Source organism: Podarcis pityusensis (genome assembly GCF_964106645.2).
Source record: "Podarcis pityusensis genome assembly, chromosome: 2".
In the NCBI taxonomy this organism is placed as follows: domain Eukaryota; kingdom Metazoa; phylum Chordata; class Lepidosauria; order Squamata; family Lacertidae; genus Podarcis; species Podarcis pityusensis.
Window position 1 is genome coordinate 125,639,987 of NC_138029.1, and position 14,724 is coordinate 125,654,710.

General features: G+C 41.3%; 1 long non-coding RNA gene across 1 annotated transcript in view; it reads left to right on the plus strand.

Annotated features, from left to right (window-relative positions):
- Window positions 1-6,558, plus strand: part of LOC308470275 — a 56,254-nt gene extending 49,696 nt beyond the window's left edge. The window contains exon 2 of the long non-coding RNA XR_013982329.1: window positions 5,639-6,558. This is a non-coding gene — a long non-coding RNA (uncharacterized lncRNA). The remainder of the gene's footprint in view (window positions 1-5,638) is intronic.
- The last annotated feature ends 8,166 nt before the right edge of the window (window positions 6,559-14,724 follow it).

The following is a 14,724-nucleotide window of genomic DNA, read 5'->3' on the forward strand; positions in this document are numbered from 1 at the left end:
AAAATGTCTGGTCCTTCTTTGCCACCCCTTGGCCGACAATACCCAAAAGGAAAGCCTCTGGTTTCTTAGTGAAGGTATATTTAAATACCTTTTTCAGTTCATTATAAATCATTTCCCAGAACGCCTTCACTTTAGGGCAAGTCCACCAGAGGTGGAAGAACGTTCCCTCACACTCTTTGCATTTCCAACACTTATTATCAGACAGGTGGTAAATTTTGGCAAGTTTGACTGGGGTCATATACCATCTATAAATCATTTTCATTACATTTTCTTTCAGAGCGTTACATGCAGTAAATTTCAATCCATTACTCCACAACCTCTCCCAGTCCTCAAACATGATATTATGCCCAATGTCCTGTGCCCACCTTATCATAGCCGATTTAACCGTTTCGTCTTGTGTATTCCATTTCAACAGCAAGTTATACATCCTTGAAAGTACCTTAATCTTTGGTTCTAACAATTCTGTTTCTAATTTCGATTTCTCCACCTGGAACCCTAGTTTCTTATCATTTTTAAAAACTTCTTTAATCTGAGCGTAATGTAACCAATCTCGCACTTTGTCTTTCATTTTCTCCAAACTCTGCAATTTCCAATTGTCTCCATCCTTTTCTAGTATTTCCCAATATTTTGGCCATTTAGCCTCCATATTGGGTCTTTTTCGGGCCTTGGCTTCCAAAGGTGAAAGCCACCTTGGTGTTTTATTTTCCAGCAAGTCTTTATATTTTGTCCAGACATTAAACAATGATTTTCTGACAATATGGTTCTTAAAGGCCTTATTTGCTTTAACCTTGTCATACCATAAATATGCATGCCATCCAAAAGCATTGTTAAACCCTTCCAAGTCTAGCACATCAGTGTCCTCAAGAAGTAGCCAGTCTTTTAGCCAGCAGAACGCTGCGGCTTCATAATACAACTTTAAGTCTGGCAGGGCAAAGCCCCCTCTTTGTTTTGCATCAGTTAATATCTTAAACTTAATTCTGGGCTTTTTGCCCTGCCAGACAAACTTAGAAATGTCTCTCTGCCACTTCTGAAAGCACCCCGTTTTGTCCAAGACCTGAAGTGTTTGAAATAAAAACAACATCCTTGGCAATACATTCATCTTGATAGCAGCAATTCGGCCTAACAAAGAAAGTTTCAATTTTGACCAACTATCTAAGTCTCTCTTAATTTCTGTCCAGCATTTTTCATAATTGTCCTTAAATAGACTTAGATTTTTTGCTGTTATGTTTACCCCTAGGTATTTTACTTTTTTAACCACATTAAGTTCCGTCTCATTCTGAAACCGTTCTGACTCTGTATCAGTCAAATTTTTCCCCAAAACCTTAGTTTTCTGTTTATTTAGTTTAAATCCAGCCACCCGACCAAAGTCATTAATCAGTTGTAATACTCTTTTCGTACTGGGCTCTGGCTTCTGCAAGGTCAAAACCAGGTCATCTGCAAAAGCTTTTAATTTGTATTGTTTCTGACCGACCTGAATTCCTTCCACCAACCGATCCTCTCTAATCATGTTCAATAGCACTTCCAGAACCGAAATAAATAACAGAGGGGAAATAGGGCAACCTTGTCGTGTCCCTTTTTCAATTTTAAACTCTTCTGTAACCACATTATTAACTATCAGTTTAGCTTTCTGTTCTGAATATATCGCCCCGATCCCATTCTCAAAACCCCGTCCCACTCCCATCTCTTTTAAATTTCCCATCATAAATTTCCAGGAGATATTGTCAAAGGCCTTCTCCGCGTCTATAAAAATTAAAACTGCTTTTGTATTTATGTCTGTTTGCAAAAGTTCCAAAATGTCAATAATGTTCCTTGTATTAGCAAACAGATGTCTTCCTGGGAGAAAGCCGGCCTGGTCCTTATGAATTACTTCATTTAAAACTTTTTTAAATCTATTTGCCAAAATGTCTGCAAATATTTTGTAATCCACATTTAAAAGAGAGATGGGACGGTAGTTCTTAAGTTGTGTCTTTTCAGCTTCCGACTTTGGTATTAATGTGATAAACGCTTCCTTCCACGACTCCGGTGCCCTCTTCCCCTCCATAATTTCATTGCTGACCTCCATCAAAGGTTGTATCAAATAGTCTTTTAATGTCTTATAGTACTTGGAGGTCAGCCCATCTGGTCCTGGAGATTTGCCAAGTTGCATGTTCTGGATGGCTTGTTCGATCTCCTGTCGTGTTATTTTAGAATTCAGGATTGTCCTATTTTCTTGTGACAATTTAGATAGTCCGTTTTTTACCAAAAATTGTTTAATCTCAGCATCATCTTGCGGCCCTTGGGTGTATAATTTTTTGAAGTATCTCTGGAAACACTTTCTGATGTCCACTGGATTCTGGATGTTTTTTCCATCAACCTCTAAGTTTGTAACAGTATTTAATCTTTGTCTTCTCTTCAGCTGCCAAGCTAGCAGTTTTCCACATTTATTCGCCGACTCAAACGTTTTTTGTTTCATTAATTTAACCTTCCATTCAATTTCCTGATTTATCAATTTAGAATATTGTGTTTGATAAAGTTTAATTTCTCTCAGAGTTGGCTGTGACTTCGGATTCACTCTTAATTTCTTCTCTAATTCTTTTATTTTATCCAAGATCTTATCTTTTTTCTCATTTTGAGTTCTTTTCTTTACTGCATTCTGTTGTATCAAGAATCCCCTCATTACAGCTTTGCTTGCGTCCCAGATTATTCTTTTTTCCACCATATTATTCATATTTATCTCAAAATAGTCCTTCAAAACTTTTTGGGCCTTCTTGGTAATTTCCTGATCTCTAAACAAATTGTCATTCATCTTCCATCTAAAGGATCCAGTTGGTAATAGTGTCATATCCATCTTTACTGCATTATGGTCGGAGCAGGTCTTTGGGCAGATTTCCACTTTTCTGACCTTAGGTGCCAGGCCTCTAGAAATCCATATTTGGTCGATTCTTGTCCAGGTCAGTTGGGCTTCAGAAAAGAATGTTCCCTCTCTTCCTAGTGGGTTCTTTGTCCTCCAAATGTCAATCAAATCCATATTGTCAGTCATTTCAAAAAAGGTTTTAGGTAGTCTGCCGTCTTTTGTAACATTTTGACTTTGTGACTTGTCCATGTTAGTTGATACGACCCCATTCATATCTCCCATCATTATGATGTTGTTGTAGTCTAGATAGTCCAGCATTGTCTCCTGCAACTTCTTGTAAAATTCCGATTTCCCTTCATTAGGTGCATAAATTCCTAATATCAGCAATTTCTCTCCTTGATATTGTATCTCAATAGCCAAAATTCTTCCATGTTCATCTTTAAATAGGAATTTAGGTGACAGGCTCTCTTTTGCATATATCACCACGCCTCTCTTCTTAACTTTGTCGGACGATACAAATTCCTGGCCCAATCTTTTATTTATTAACACTTTTCTGTGGAGCCTCGTCACATGTGTTTCTTGTAAACAAATAATGTCCAATTGTTCTTTTTTTAATATATGAAATATTTTCTTCCTTTTTTCCGGAATGTTACAACCATTAATATTCCAGCTCAACAGTTGCAGAGACATCCTGAACTATCTGGTTATTTTTCAAGGGGTGGTATCTTCTCAGGATCTTCAGGTTCCACAGATGCTGATGTTGGTACTGGCGTTGCCTCAGGCCCAGAAGGTAGTTCAATTCCTTTTTGAAGGTCCTCTCCGTATGTAGACAGGAATTTGTCTCTCTCTTCCAGTGTTCTTACTTTAACCTTTCTCCCTCTAAAGGTAAAAGATATTCCTTGGGGAAATTCCCACCTGAATGGAATTGCGTTGCTCCTTAGTAGTTTGACAAGTTCAGAATAGGCGGCTCTAAGATCAAGCAGTAGTCTTGGGATATCTTTATAAATTTCAATTCTTCTATCCAAAACCTCCAGTGATTTTACAAAATGTAGTCCCAAAATCTTATCCCTTTCCTCCTTTGATCTCAATGTTATCAAACAGTCTCTGGGCCTCTCCTTCTTTATGAATCTTCCAAGTCTGAAAGCTGACACGATTTTAAAGTCCTTTTCTTCCAAGTTCCAGAACTTGGAGAATTCTTTGGTCAAAAACTCAGTTAGATGTCCTTCTTCTGCCTCTTGTAGTGATCTAATCCTTAAGTTGTTCTCACGGTTTCGCAGTTCTATCATAGAGAGATAAATCTGATGTTCCCCAACTTGTTTAGTGAGTGGTCTTACCTCTTGCTCTAAATTTTCTAATTTTTGTCTGGTGTCCTCAGTCAATTTCCGATTTTCTGCTGAGGCCTCCGTTAACTGTCCAATTGCTTGTGCATTCTGTACCACTTGTGTGGTTAATTTATTTAGACATTCTGTGTTTTTGTCAATCTTTGCTGATTGCGCATCTACTTTCTTGTCCAAAGCTTCCAATTTTTCAAAAATTTTGTCTAGAACAGAAGCAGATGCTCCTGAGGCCATATCTTCCAATTGTAACTGCTCTGCTTCGCCCTCTCCCTCCACTTCTGAGGGCAAAGTAGGCACAGATGATCTACGTGTCTGTGAGGCTGAGGTTAGAGTTGTTAAAGTTGTTTGTTTAGCTCTCCCTCTTTTTCTTGTGCCACTCATTCCAACGTTATCTGTCAGTCAAGGTCACACTGAGTTATTCCCATGGGAATGGAAAGGTCCAGAGCAAGCAAACAGCAAGGGAATCGAAAGTAAAAAGTGCATGTAAAGTCACTGTTTTAATCCAATCCTCTAGAGGGAGCTTAATCTGTCTTTCAGAGTCTAATTTAATGTCCAAGAACCTTCAATTACAAATGTTTAGCAGAGTTTATAGATGGTCACTTTGTTGCAGACAGTGCTTATTTATCTCCAAAAAGAATGTTTCAAATTTAAAAGGTCTCAATACCCTCAGATTGTTTCAAGTTCCAATATACAGTATCCAAATCTGCAGTGCTGACAGCTCCCTTAGTGCTCAGGCAGCTCCTGACTCTGGGTTTCACCTTCTGATTTGTAATCCAATAAAAGGAGGAAAGTCAAGTGCAAGTAAAAATCCCAAATCTTTAGCTTAAAGTCTTTACTTTAAGATGTGAGTTCAATAGATGCTTAGATCTGTAAAACTTAGGATCTCTTTCTTTCAGCCTCCACTCCTCCAGCTAATTGCTTTTTTCAAGTTCAATGGCTGCGGAAGACGGACTTCCTGCTTCCACGTCTCTCCGCTTTCAGCCAAGTTCACGCCAATTTAAATTTTCCCTTTAAAGTCTCAAATTCAAGTGACTCAGTCTTTTACTCACAAGTTAGTTGCTTTTTCGTCCGAATCCGTAATTTAGCAGGAAAAGGGATCAGCGCTCACCGACAGTAGCAGCGCGGCTTCGCTCCTCAGGCTGTGAAACAGCTCTCAGCGCCGCAACCCCCCTCCGCGCTCCGGAGCCCCTTACGGGGTTCCTTCTGCGCTTGGAGGGTCGCTCAAGGCGCCCACCGAGCCTCAAGACCCCAGGCTCTTGCCGCCTGGGGTTTTCCAGAGTGGGTCTCCGCTTCGCCGTAGCGGACGACCCGTTGCCTGCGGAGCCTCCTCTCCCGTTCAGAAGAGGACCGCCATTGCCGTTCGCGCCGCCCCCGGAAGTCCCTTAAAGACCAACTAAGTTAGTTCTTGGTATGAGCTTTCGTGTGCATGCACACTTCTTCAGATACACATCCTTTTAATCCTTTTAAGGGGTTTTCCAAATCACAGTTCTTATAAAGTTTAACTTGAACATTAACATCCTTAGATCTTTTCATTTTGAAATTACACCTATTAATTCATCACTTAACTTATATAAAATCCTAAGTCGATTAAGTATCTGCAAGCTGATTCCAATTCATCTAACTTGACATATTTAACTAAATAATCATTAAATTTAGTCCATTCTTCCTGATATGCCTCCTCCTTCTGGTCGCGGACTCTTCCGGTTAGGTTGGCTAGCTCCGAAAAACCCATCATCTTCAAGGATCACAGCAATCTTAATAGTTGCAGCCCAATGTCATCATCCTGAACTAACCAAAATCATTTGGCTCTTCAGATAAGCCCTCATCATATCATGTGACGACATATAACAATTTTTTTGTCTTTCTTTTTAAGACTTTGGCTAATATTCCTATTCACTAAATGTCTTCCAAAGTCCTCTTTCATCCATCTACAAAACAGTTCAAGATGAATCACAATTGGTCTGGACGAGATTCCTGGGATTCCTGACTTGCAGGGGGCAGGACCAGATGACACCCAGGCTCTCTCCCTGTGTGGGATGTGAAACTTATAGCAGTCAAGTACAACATTCCTATAGTGGACATATTTGGCGATGTTTTCTACTACTCAGGAGAAAACTTCCTGTTTCCTCCTGAGCTGGGACAGACTTCCACTTCATGTGACTTGAAGTAGGTGAGGCCTATTATAAGTAGAGGAGCACATGTCCTCCACATTCTGCTATTTTTCTCCATTTTGTCTTTCTATATATTAGGAGAAGTGACAGCAACCAAATTCTGCCTTCAGGGATGCTTCTCTGAACTGAATGAGTGAATAAACTACTTTTATATTGACTTTAGCAAGATTGTGTCGTGTATTTTTATGAGGGCGTAGAAGAGATCTTACCAGGAATCCTATATTTAAAGAGGCTTAAGCAAGCCTGCAACAAGCTAACTACCGTGCAAATTTAAAAAGGGGAATGTTTGGAACTCTGCTAAGTTATAGAACTTGCTAATGCAAGTTAGGAAGGATACAGAGGTACCTCGCAAGATGAATGCCTCGTAAGACGAAAAGCTCGCAAGACGAAAGAGTTTTTCGTTTTTTGAGTTGCTTCGCAAGACGAATTTCCCTATGGGCTTGCTTCGCAAGACGAAACATCTTGCAAGTTTGTTTCCTTTTTCTTAAAACCGTTAATACCAGGGTGCATCCGTGCTTCGCAAGACGAAAAATCCGCAAGACGAAGAAACTCGCAGAACGAATTAATTTCGTCTTGCGAGGTACCACTGTATTAGTAAACAATATATCCTTCTCCTGCCTCCCTAAACATCCCCACACTTCCGACTCTCCCATTCTACGATTCTGTGATGGAAACTTGAGTCAAATTGTTGCCACAGAAACTAGGGAGCTAAAGATGCTTTTCTGGCAGTGGGACAAAATGTCATGGCTAAAATCCTGAGAGGAGAAACTAGAAAAACCTTTAGTAGAAAGTTCTTCTTTTGCCAATGAACGTTGCCTCTGCCTGATTTATGGAGAACCAGATGCATCCATTCCAAACAAACTTCTGCAGCTCTGCTCCCCATCCAGACATGGAGCACCTTTACATTGAAGACCAAGACGGGTCCCAGAAAGAGAGACTGAGGTGAATGTGTGGGTTGTAAGCCGGGGGTCATTGGAAAGGAGTCCCTGGGAGTGGCGCAGAAGGTTCTGTTGAGCAGGTGAAAGAAGAACAGGAGGAAGAAACTGTTCATAACACAAGCTACGATCTCGTATGAGGAAAGAGATTTAATATGCCTTCTTCCCCACCCCCAGTGGATTAGGAAAGATTAGTAAAAGAAAAAGCAGCAGGATTGGATGAACATTAAAAGACACAATAATTTTGGACTGTGACTTGACTGAGATTTGTTGGAACAGTTTTAATAAGGCTTTATAGAAACTGGACCTAGAAACTGGAGAAATACTAATTTGTATTACAGTGGTACCTCAGGGTAAGTACTTAATTCGTTCTGGAGGTCCGTTCTTAACCTGAAACTGTTCTTAAACTGAAGCACCACTTTAGCTAATAGGGGACCCCTGCTGCCGCTGCGCCACTGGACCACCGTCTGAGTGGTTAAGATTGCAAGGCTGGGCTATGCGGGCACAATGTAGGAAAAGTGCCATCTTGCTGAAGGTTACTGGATACTAAATACAGCTGGGTTTATCCTGGAGAGCATATTCTGAATAATTATTGCTACAGAGGAACAGTCACTCTGGGTGGGAGACGAGGAGAAGGGGGGCACCCAGGGGAGAGCTGGGGGAGCCTACCTTTCTATGTGTTGACAAATGATATGATATATATGATACAAATGTGATAAAGGGTATTTTTAGTTATTCTCCCCCGCCCTTTCTCTTTTCTATACAAATATGTTTTGTAAAGGTTGTTTAATAATGTTTGCGTTAGTTTTTCTTTTGGTTTCCCCTCTGTATGAATTCTTTGATGGGAAGTGAGAACATCTTTCCGATTGAAGCTCTTTCCACATTCCAAGCACTGATATGGCTTCTGACCTGTATGAGTTCTTTGATGGGTCTTGAGATAGGAACTGTGACCAAAGCTCTTTCCACACTCATGGCATTGAAAGGGTTTCTCCCCTGTGTGAATTCTTTGATGGGAAGTGAGCTTGGCCCCCTCCCAGAAGCTCTTTCCACATTCCACACACTTATATGGTTTCTCCCCTTTATGAATTCTTTGATGGAAAATGAGACTGGAACTATGATGAAAGCTCTTTCCACACTCATGGCATTGAAAGGGTTTCTCCCCTGTATGAATTCTTTGATGGGAAGTGAGCTTGGTTTGCTCCCGGAAGCACTATCCACATTCCAAACACTGATATGGTTTCTCCCCTGTATGAATTCCTTGATGGAAAGTGAGAGTGTAACGGTGACGAAAGCTCTTTCCACACTCATCAAAAGATAGCCCATCCCTTAATCACTTTTTCAACTCGTTGTAAATCTTTTCCCAGAATTCCACTATCTCTTTGCATTCCCACCACGTGTAGAAAGGTTCCTGCCCCGTTGTTGCATCTCCAACAAACATCACTAGTTTGTATACATTTTTGCCAGTCTAACCGGGGTCAGATACCATCTGTATTGCATTTTCATTACATCCTCTCTTAAATTGTAGCATGCTGTAAATTTAATATCCCTTTCCCACAGCCATTTCCATAGGCTCATCATATTTTCCCCTAAATCCTGGGCCTACTTTACCATCGCTGTCTTCACTTGCTCCTCCTTTACCTCCCATTCTAGGAGCAAATCATATAATTTGGAAATACGTTTACTTTTAGATTGGATTAAGTACTCATCCAATCTTGAAGTTTCTTTCTCAAATCCTTTTTATCTTTTGCCAATCTCTGATTAATTTGAAAAAAATTGCAGCCAATTGTTCAAATATTTCTTAACTTTATTATATTCTTTCAATTTAGGTTTATTATTTTACTCTTCCAGTAATCCTTATATGTTGCCCAGTTGTTATTCATATTCTTTCTCTTTACGGTCATGATTTCTAATGTGAGATCCCCCAAGGTGTTTCGGGTTCTAGGTTTTTTTGGGGATGGAATGGCAAATTGCACATCATTCCTATTCACCAAAGGATCGCTGCAATCTTAATAGTTGCAGCCCAATGTCATCATCCTGAGCTAACCAAAATCATTTGGCTCTTCAGATAAGCCCTCATCATATAATCGTGTGATGACATATAACTATTTTTTTGTGTTTTTCTTTTTTAAGACTTTGGCTAATATTCCTAACCACTAAATGTCTTACAACGTCCTCTTTCATCCATCTACAAAACAGTTCAAGATAAATCACAGTTGCCATGCCTGGCTGATTCTCTTTCCATGCATACAACTCCAACTTTTTTCTTTTCAGGGTTCTGGAACAGACATTTGCTACATACAATACCTAAAAGCAGCTCGTTCTGTTCCGTCAAAGGTAGGCAGGCACAGGCCTTTTCAGTTAAGTGAGGCCATAGGCTTAAAAGAAATCGGAATCATCCAAATGCCGTTTTATGGAATTGTTATTTTCTACAACGTATACATGTTATGAAAGGGCTGTCACCTGCAGGATGGAGCAAGGTGTTCAGGATGGAGCAATGACTTCAAGTTACAAGAAAGGAGATTCCAGCTAAACCTCAGGAAATACTTTAGGACAGGAAGAGTTCTTCCAGAGTGGAACAGACTCCCTTGGTAGGTGCTGGACTCTCCTTCCATGGAGTTTTCAAAGCAGAGGTTGGATGGCCATCTGTCTTGGACGAGATTCCTGACTTGCAGGGGGCAGGACCCGGTGACACCCAGGCTCCCTTCCTGTGGGATGTGAAACTTATAGCAGTCAAGTACAACATTTCTACAGTGGACATGTTTGGGGATGTTTTCTACTACTCAGGAGAAAACTTCCTGTTTCCTCCTGAGCTGGGACAGACTTCCACTACATGTGACTTGAAGTAGGTGTGGCCTATTCTGGGTAGAGGAGCACATGTCCTCCACGTTCTGATCTTTTTCTCCATTTTGTCTTTCTATATGTTAGGAGAAGTGACAGCTCAGTTGCAGTCACTTGGGACTAACACCCTTATGGGATAGTTCATATAGTTAGACACTATAATAATAATAAAAACCTTTATTGCATTAGCATACAGCCATAGCAAAATAAGACAAAAATACTAGAGACAAGCAACCAAACAAAATTCAAAGCGATATTACTGGCGTAATGACATTTAAATTACCCTAAGACAATAATGTAAAGATTTAGTTGCCAGCGCCAAGAATCTAAAGTGCGGATGTATATAAAACATAAAATGGCCCCAAAATAGGCTCGGCACATTGGGTTGAAAAAGTAATAAAAAGAATTAAAACAGGTCCAGGTCTAGGACTCACTACCCAGTCAGAGTAGCCCTGAGTTTCAGAGCCTGCACTATAAAGATTGCCACCCCACGTGAAATTTGGGGATTTGCGTCCACAAGAAGCGATTTCAAACAGTCTTCCTTAGATGTAATGGTGGACGGGATCAAGAGGAGGAGCTTAGGTCTTATTGGCTCATAAATAGGGCAGTAGAAAAAGAAATGTATGAAGTCCTCTACTTCATTCATTGTGCATGGACATAAACGCTGAGTAATAGGGGTCTTAGAGTAAATCCCCTGCAGGAAGGCCGTGGGTATAGAATGGAAACGGGCCATAGTAAACGCTCTTCTCAAATTGGGCTCCGTCAGGTCTATCAAGTAGTTGGCAAGTGATCTTACCACTTTCACTTTAGGGAGCCACATGGAGAGGCGAGCTGTAGTGGACTGTGCCCGGTCCATGGCCTCGTCTCTTGTAAGAATCCAGGCCCGGATTTTATGTTGGTCCCAAGATGACAGCATGTCGAGATCTGGGAGGGAGTAGCGTGCAGTAATAGTCTCCATGGCCTTGGACCATTTGTTGGTATGAGAACAAGTTAAAAAGGCTTGCCTAGCTAATAGGGAACCTGGGGCATTGATTAATTTACAATAAAAACTAATGATTCTAATGTGGGCTCTCGCAACAATGGAGGGGAGGCCCAGTTCTGTTCTTAACTGTGCAGCAACTGAGCCCTTGGGGAGGCCCAGTATCTTTCGTGCAAAAGAGTTTTGCAGAATCTCCAGCCGTTGTAGTGTTTTTAAATTCCACCCCCAGATTTCAACCCCATACAGTAACATCGGGAGGACTTTGCTGATAAATGCTTTTCTGATTGGTGGAACCAACTGGCCGCCTTTTGCATAGAAGAATTTCTCCAAAGCTTTGATGGTTCTACGGGCAGCCAGGATGGTCATATTTAGGTGAGCTGACCAGCTAAGCCCATGCTGAAAAGTGATACCCAAATACTTGAATGCTGAACAATATTCAATAGAGTGGCCCTCAAAATTCCAGAAAGGCTTCCGAGTTTTCATGCCAAAAGTAAGAATTTTGGTTTTGGCGAAATTGATTTTGAGGGAGTTGGTGTCACAATATGTCATGAGCCCTCTGAGCATGTTGTTTAAGCCCTGCTTGGTTAAAGACAGTATCACCATGTCGTCCGCATAGAGTAATATGGGGATCTTGAGCTGTTGTAAAGAGGGGGCAGATTGATTTAGGGCCTTCATGGTTGTAACGATGTCATTGATGTAGAAATTGAATAGAAAAGGGGCCAAGAGGCAGCCCTGTTTGACCCCTTTATTCAGAGGGAAAGGATCAGATAGAGCTCCCAGAGGGCCGAATTTTACTCTGGCCGATATGTCATTATGAATTTCCATAAGAAGGTGGAGGAGTCTCTTATCTATGTTAGTGTAACTAAGCTTCTGCCATAGCCTATCTCTGGGGATGGAGTCAAAGGCGGAGGTCAGGTCCACAAAAGCCGCGTGTAGTTTGCAGTTGAACCTGTTTAGGTATTTATCAATCAGGGTAAATAGAACAAGACATTGGCCAGATGTGCTGTGACCTTTACGGAAGCCAGCCTGTTCCGGGTGGAATAGCTTTGTTTCTTCTGCCCACTCGATTAATTTCTCTAGCAAGAATCTAGAGTAGACCTTGTATGATATGTCCAGCAGGCTGATAGGTCGATAGTTACGCGGATCTTGTGGGTCCCCCTTTTTATGTATTGGGATGACTATGCTCTGTTTCCAATTAGGTGGAATCTTAAGAGTAGCATTAATAGTGGTGAAGAGAGATGCTAAAATAGGGGCCCACCACGTCTGGTTCGATAAGAATACCTCAGGTGGTATCATATCCTCCCCCGGGGATTTATCCCCTGAAAGCGTGCTGATTAGTTGTATACATCTCTCTGGGGAGACTGGCTCCCAGGTGGGCAAGGCAGATGCTGGAAGAGTGGAGACAACATTTACTTCGGGATCTGGGGCGGAATACAGCTGAGCAAAGTGAGAGTGCCAACTGGCTGCTGTGATGTTATTAGCGATGAATGAGGGGGGTCTTAAACCTGCATTAATTAAATTCCAGAATTTCTTGTCGTCACGGGTTTTAATGGCCACTGACAGTGCCGTCCAGCGTTCTTTCGCAAAGAACAATTTCTTATGATGGAGCAGCTTCTTGTAGTATGAACGGAATTGGGCTAACTCCCTGATTTTGCTCTGGGTGCTGTCTGATTTCATATCAGACTGAAGAAATCTAAGCCTACTTCTGCACTGTTTGCATTCTTGGTCGAACCAAGTTTGATTCTTCCAGGTTAGAATCGCACGGGAAGGTTTCGTAAGTGAAGGAAGCAAGAAGGCTAGAATTTGCTGGAAAGTTGAGAAATGATTCACATTCATTGTTAACAGCTGAGCTTTCAGGGCTAGGATCTCAGGGGAATTTAGGAGGACTTTTATGTCTTGCTCCAGATAGAAATCCCACTTCTTACGTCCGGGAGCTAAGATCAGTGGATAGTTAGACACTTTTGTAACCCAAGTCTGCCTTCAGGGATGCATCTGTGAACTGAATGAGTAAACTACTTTTATATTGACTTTAACAAGATTGTGTCGTGTCTTTTTATGAGGGAGTAGAAGGGAACTTACCAGAAATCCTATATTCAAAGAGGCTTAACAAGCCTGCAACAAGCTAACCACCGTGCTAATTTAAAAAGTTTGAAACTTGGACCAAAGTGTTGCCACAGGAACTAGGGAGCTAAAGATGCTTTTCTGGCAGTGGAACAAAATGTCACAGATAAAATCCCGAGGGCGGAACCCGAAAATACTGGAAAACACTTGTTCCTTCCAGAAGGTTTTGTCCTTTTCTGCTGAGGCAACTGGATTTATTATGATTTGTGTTTTGTTATCTCAAGGTCACACAGAGCCAGAAAGATAAATCTGTGAGCTCAGTGGGCTGGTTTCTCTTTCTTACTTTCATTTTCTAACTTTCACATCTGCTAAGTCCCCTGAAGCTTTGTTCTGTAACGAAGCTGAAAAACCTTTAGTAGAAAGTTCTTCTTTTGCCAATGAACTTTGTCTCTGCCTGATTTATGGAGAACCAGATGCATCCACTCCAAACAAACTTCTGCAGCTCTGCTCTCCATTCAGACATGGAGCACCTTGACATTGAAGACCAAGACGGGTTCCAGAAAAAGAGACTGAGGTGAATGTGTGGGTCATAAGCTGGGAGTCGTTGGAAAGGAGTCTCTGGGAGTGGCAGAAGGTTCTGTTGAGCAGGTAAGGGAAGAACAGGAGGAGAGAGAAAGAGCTCCATGGAAATACAAGGCTGCATTGGGATGAGCTGGTGTGGGAATTATTGGCAGAGAAAAAGGTACACCCAGCAAAAGGGGATGCAGTGCAACTCCTGAAACTGTTCATAACACAAGCTATGATCTCGTATGAGGAAAGGGATTTAATATGCATTCTTCCCCACCCCCAGTGGATTAGGAAAGAAGATTTAATAAAAGAAGAGGAAGCAGGATTGGATGAACATTAAAAAGGACAATAATTTTGGACTGTGACTTGACTGAGATTTGTTGGAACGGTTTTAATAAGGCTTTATAGAAACTGGACCTAGAAACTGGAGAAATACTAATTTGGATTATTAGACAATCATAATAAGAGTCATATTGTACTATCTGAGTGGTTAAGATTTGAAGGCTAGGCTGGGGGGGGGCAGAATGTAGGGAAAGTGCCATCTTGCTAAAGGGGAGGGAAAAGGCTGGATACTAAATACAGCTAGGTTTATCCAGGAGTGCATATTCTCAGTAATTATTGCTACAGTGCAACGATCACTCAGGGTGGGAGACAGGGAGAAGAGGGGGCACCCAGGGGAGCGCTGGGGGAGCCTGCCTTTCTATGTGTTGACAAATGATATGATACAAATGTGATAAAGGGTATTTTTAGTTATTTTCCCATGCCCTTTCTCTTTTCTATACAAATGTGTTTTGTAAGGGTTGTTCAATAATGTTTGCGTTATTATTTTTCTTTTTTGGTTTTCCCTCTGTATGAATTCTGTGATGGGAAGTAAGGTGCATCCTCTTAGTGAAGCTTTTTCCACATTCCAAGCACTGATATGGTTTCTCGCCTGTATGGACTCTTTGATGGGAAGTGAGATGTGCACTTTGACTAAAGCGCTTTCCACATTCCAAGCACTGAT